Raw genomic sequence first — 6,412 nt, 5'->3', positions numbered from 1 at the left:
ACACAAAAGGTACGTATGGCAACTGTATATTTGGAACCAAATCAGTTTGTATGGTATCAATGGCTTTGCTCTCGTAAACAATTTATCACTTGGGCAATTTTTATGGAAGAATTGATAGCACATTATGAAGATACAAAAAGCAACACTTTTTTTAGCCAATTGATAAGTCTCAAACAAAAGGGTTAATAATGGAGCACATTGAGGAGTTCCAAAAATTGAACATAAGGGTAAAAGATATTCCAGAGGAGCATAGGATTGATGTGTTCATAGGGTCTTTAAAGGATAATATCCAACATGATGTTCGCCTTTGGGAACCTGATTCATTAGAGAAGGCATTCAGGTTAGCAAGAAAAATGGAAAGCAAAATTATGGCAACCAGGAAGCATACCACTCACAACTATAAAGACGGAAGTGTTGTTGCCCCTAGTCTTCCACAACCTATAAGGTTGACACCACAACAATTGGAAGAAAAAAGAGCAAAAGGGCTTTGTTACAGTTGTGATAGCAAATACACTAAAGGTCATAAGTGTGCTGAGAAGAAATTATTCTACATAGATTGTGAAGAGGAAGAAGAAAAGGAGCAAGAAAGGTCAAAAGAAGAAGATATACTCCAGGAACAAAGCCTAGATGAAGAACAAATAAATCCGACCATATCTTGTAATGCATTGGCGGGAATTACCACTCCTCAAACCATCAAGATAGAAGGACAAATCAAGAAGAAAAAGGTAATAGTGTTGATTGATTCAGGAAGCACCCACAATTTTATTCATTGTAGGGTAGCAAAAGAATTGAATTGCTTCCTATATCCAGCACCAGAGTGTCAAGTGATGATTGCAAATGGAGGAACAATAAATTGCTCTGGAAAGTGCCATAATATCAAGCTATCCATGGGAGAATATGTATTGACTAGCCCAATGCTTTCCATTCCAATGGGAGGTGCTGATGTTGTACTAGGAGTCCAATGGCTACAATCCTTGGGTACAATAGCTTTTAATTTTCAAGAACTTTTCATCAAATTTTCTACGGAAGGAAAGGAAGTTGAATTAAGGGGTATTGCAGGGAAACCAGGAAAGATAATCAGCTCTAATGGTATGACAAAGCTTCTAAAAAAGGAGCAAAGAGGTGTAATTGCACAATTATGTTCGCTAGATGTTTCCACATCGGAATCATCTATTTCTCCAGATCTCCAAAAAGTCCTGGACAATCATTCCAAGGTATTTGAGACTCCCAAAGGTCTCCCACCTATGCGTGATCATGATCATGCTATTCATCTGATTCCAGGAAGTGTTCCTCCAAACATCAGGCCGTACAGATATCCCTATGTCCAAAAAAGTGAAATTGAACGTATGGTTGCAGAAATGCTAGAGGCTGGTATAATTCAACCAAGTCAAAGTTCTTTCTCTGCTCCAGTAGTATTGGTGCACAAGAAGGATGGATCATGGCGCATGTGTCCAGATTATAGGGAGCTCAACAAGCTCACTATTAAAGATAAGTTCCCCATTCCTGTCATTGATGAATTACTGGATGAATTGCATGGATCAATTTACTTCACCAAGTTGGATCTTCGTTCGGGATATCATCAAATCAGAATGAAGATTGAAGACATTCCGAAAACAGCATTTAGAACTCATGAGGGTCATTATGAATTTTTGGTCATGCCTTTTGGCCTTACCAATGCACCTTCAACATTTCAAGGTTTGATGAATTCAATTTTCAAACCATTCCTTAGAAAATTTGTGTTAGTATTTTTTGATGATATACTAATCTACAGCAAGTCTTGGAAGGATCATGTTGAACATGTTGACAAGGTGCTACAACTATTGGAGGAGAAACAATTATATGCAAAAAGATCCAAATGTTTCTTTGGAGTCCAGGAGGTGGAATATTTGGGTCATATTGTATCTCATGAAGGAGTTAAGGTAGACCCTAGCAAAATTAAAGCCATTAAGGAATGGAAAATCCCCACATCCATAAAGCATCTGCGAGGATTTCTTGGGTTGACAGGGTATTATCGCAAGTTTGTTAAGAATTATGGGAGAATAGCAGCACCTCTAACAACATTATTGAAGAAAGATGCATTTTCATGGACTCCGGAAGCAACAAAGGCCTTTGAACATCTTAAAGAGGCAATGTGCCAAGCACCTGTCTTAGCTACACCGGACTTCACAAAAACCTTTATTGTGGAATGTGATGCTTCAGGAAATGGAATTGGTGTTGTTCTAATGCAAGATGAAAGACCCATTGCTTTTGAAAGTCGTCCAATCAAGGGAAAGTTTTTAAGCAAAGCTATTTATGAGAAGGAAATGTTGGCAATACTCCATGCACTTAAGAAATGGCGACCCTACCTAATGGGAAGACACTTCAAGGTAAAAACGGATCATGATAGCCTTAAATACTTTTTAGAACAAAGATTATCCTCTGAAGAGCAACAAAAGTGGGTCACAAAGATGTTGGGTTATGACTTTGAAATCATCTACAAAAAAGGGAAGCAAAATGTGGTGGCAGATGCACTCTCAAGAAAGGATGAGGATGTGGAAGCATTGTTGTGTGCCATTTCTATTATCCAACCAGATTGGATAAACGAAGCAAGGGAGGAATGGAAGAATGATGAAGAAGTGTGGGCACTTATTCGAAAGCTACAACAAGATTCCAGTATGTCTGATACATTTAGCTGGAAAAATGATTCGTTATGGTACAAAGATCGCTTATACCTCTGTAAGAATTCCCAGCTAAAACAAAAGATTCTTATGGAATTGCACACTTCTCCCTTAGGAGGGCACTCAGGATTTTTAAAAACTTACCACAGGGTTAAGAAGGAATTTTTTTGGGATGGCCTTAAATCAGATATTCAAAAGTTTGTGGCGGAATGTTTGGTTTTCCAACAAAATAAAGTTGAAACAATTAAGACACCGGGTCTATTACAACCTTTATCCATTCCAAGCCAACGTTGGGAGGAGGTTTCAATGGATTTTATCACAGGTTTACCCAAGTCTGAGGGAAAGAGTGTAATCATGTGGGAAAGTACGCACACTTTTGTGCATTATCACATCCATTTAAAGCCAGTACAGTTTCTACTGCATTTATGGAAACAATTCAAAAGCTACATGGAAACCCAAAGATTATTGTAAGTGACAGAGATCCCATTTTCACTGGAAATTTTTGGACAGAATTATTTTCTTGTCTTGGTACTCAGTTAGCTCATAGCTCATCTTATCATCCTCAATCTGATGGGCAAACTGAGATAGTAAACAAATGTTTGGAAGGATATCTTCGTTGCTTTGTATCTGATAAACAGACACAATGGGTCAAATGGTTGCCTCTGGCTGAATGGTGGTATAACACTTCCTTCCATACAGCAACAAAAATGACCCCATTTATGGCACTTTATGGGTATCAACCACCATCCATCACATCATATTTAAGAGAAAATTCTAAGGTTCAGCAGTGGAACATCACATCGAACATCAACAACAAGTCCTCCAACTCTTAAAGGATAACCTCGTGTTGGCACAAAATAGAATGAAACAACAGGTAGATCAACATCGCAGTGAAAGAAGTTTTGATGTAGGTGATTGGGTATTCCTACGGCTACAACCATATAAGCAAATGTCCCTAAAGCAAGCTAAGAAGGATAATAAATTATCACCAAAGTATTATGGTCCGTACAAGGTGTTGCAAAAGATTGGTACTATGGCATACAAATTGGAGCTTCCTGCAGCTTCTCGATTGCACCCAGTTTTCCATGTTTCATGTTTAAAGAAGGTTATAGGCGACAAGCTCCCAGTTCAAACAATATTGCCAGAACTTGACGAGGAAGGAAAAATTATATTGGAACCGGAAGCAGTCACAGAAACAAGAACTCGACAGCTACGAAATCGATCAATTTCAGAGTATCTTATCAAGTGGAAGAACTTATCCGCTGAAGATTCCACATGGGAGGATGAGAATTTTATGCAGAAGTATCCAGAACTACTCAAGCGTTGAGGACAACACTTTTTTGAAGGAGAGGGGCATGTTGGGTCCCTATAATACTAGTGATTACCCCATTACTATTGTAGTTATACCCCTTATTTATATTTTTGTGCCCCTATTACCCCCATATTGTTATTTCTGTGCCCCATAGAATCCCTCTATTGTTATTTTTGTGGCTTTATATTATTATTGTTAGGTCTGTTGGATTATATTGTGACTCCTTAGACTCCTATATATAGAAAGGAGGTTTTGTCATTTGAATCATCGAAGAATTGTTCATTTATGTAATGTAAAGGAGGTTGCCCCCTCGAAGAGGCTGAATTCTAAGGCATTGATCTATCTTTTCTATCTTTTCTTGAGCTGGTTTCATAACATTTGGTATCGGAGCTTTGGATTCTAGGGTTTCGCTACTCCAAACAGGTCATCGTGGAATTTGCGATATAACTTTTTTTCTGTGATGTTTCAGAAGTCGCAAAAAAAACCCATTTGAGAAGAACGCGAGCTTAACCTTGGGTGCGAATTTCAGAGCTTTTTGCGTGATATTTACAGAGATATGATCTGAGGAAGTTGGTATTTTTGCAGACTCCTGAATTACATTCAAAACAGGTGACCTGGGGAAAATCATCATAACTTTCTCTCTGGGGATCGGATTGAAATTTCGTAAGAAGGCACAAAAAGAGAACAGACTGTAGTTTCTTGTATGCATGTTTCAGATCTAGAGGTCGAAACAGTGACTCGTGGCACGTCGTACAAGTTCGCTCTACTGAATTAGTCTATAAGCAAGTCACTGTGGGAGATTTCACATAACTCTTCCTTGGAGAATCCAATTTGGGTCAGATTTGTGGCATTGGAAAGAGGACACAGAGGGCTACTACAACTCACAAATTCAGAAGTAGATGATTGGAAAGTACAGAGATACATCAGAGGCAATATCGAGCTCCTACAAAGTGAAAAAAGGTGTGTAGATTTTCTTAAATATTTTGCTTAAGCTTGATTTGAAAATTTATTTTGAAGGAATTCAAAGGGCATAGTAGAGCATTATTATTGGTAACTGATGCCCCAAGGAAAGAAAATGCAAACACCTAGTAAGGAACCTAAAAGCTCTAGCATGACTCATGAAGAAGAGGAAGAAATGCAACATGATATATCAAAATTACAAGACCAAGTGCAACAACTGTCCCTTGCACAAAAAGGAGCAGAATCTAAGATGGATGGTTTAAAGAAAGATGTAGAAGCTAAGAGGGACTATTTAAAGAAAGGCGTAGAAGCTAAGATGATTGACGTGGAAGCTAAGATGGATGATTTGAAGATAGATTTGAAGACAGACATAGACGAATTGAAGATAAATATGAATAAGTTGCTACCAGAAATAGTCCCTAAGGGTGAAAGGGTACTAAAGGAAACTCATGATGAGAACAAAAGAAATATTAATCATGATTCCATAGATGCTAATGTTGGATTGAAGACTCACCATATTCCAAAAATCGATATGAGGAAGTTTGATGGCAAGGATCCCGCCACATGGATATTACAGATGGAGCAGTTCTTTGATCTCAATAATGTGCAAAACGCACAAAAGGTACGTATGGCAACTATATATTTGGAACCAAATCAGTTTGTATGGTATCAATGGCTTTGCTCTCGTAAACAATTTATCACTTGGACAATTTTTACGGAAGAATTGATAGCACATTATGAAGATACAAAAAGCAACACTTTTTTTACCCAATTGAGAGGTAGGTTTCTCCTTGATCTGAAAATGAGATCATAAATCAAGAAGAAAAGGTATTACAGACTCATGTGCAGGAATTCCTATATTACTTAGTGCAATAGATCGAAAAGATTGCGAATAATATAGATAATGAGTAGTTAGAAAACATAACAAACACACACATCAACACAGCAAATAATCAAGGAGCTCACCAGACTTCCTGGCTACGTCTCCTGGTCTAGATTTCAGTGTCGACCTCTATAATATGTCTTTAAGAATAAATTTTATAGGTGCGAGCTCCTCAAAGCCATAACACAACAACAGTGATATTACACAAGGATTTCACTCGAAAACCTCGAGTCTAAAGAGTGCACAGACTCTCCCTCTTAGTACCTCTGATCAATTATTCGTAGTTGTGTGTTTCTTTGACTCTCTATCTCAATATGTCTTCTCTCTCTGCCCCCTTGTTCTGTCATTAGATGGCGTTTTAAGCCTAACAACGCTATCTATCCATCTCCCTGTTCGGGCTCTCTGGCTTCCGACCGTTTCCTTTCTTTCCCAGGCTCTTTGGCTCCCATCGAGCGTTCATGCACTCATTGTTGTAATGCTCAGGGGCACAAGGCTGCTAATAGGACGAAACAATGGTGGGCATGGGTGGAACTGGCCGTTTGGCCTTCCCCCGGCAAAATCCTCAAAACAATGCATTTTTGGTCTCAAAGAAAAATACAC

This window comes from Pinus tabuliformis, chromosome 2_2 (assembly GCF_031772625.1).
Source record: "Pinus tabuliformis cultivar Carrire ecotype Pingquan chromosome 2_2, CPIR1, whole genome shotgun sequence".
Lineage (NCBI taxonomy): Eukaryota > Viridiplantae > Streptophyta > Pinopsida > Pinales > Pinaceae > Pinus > Pinus tabuliformis.
The sequence above is the reverse complement of the archived record's forward strand: the minus strand, read 5'-3'. Positions refer to the sequence as shown.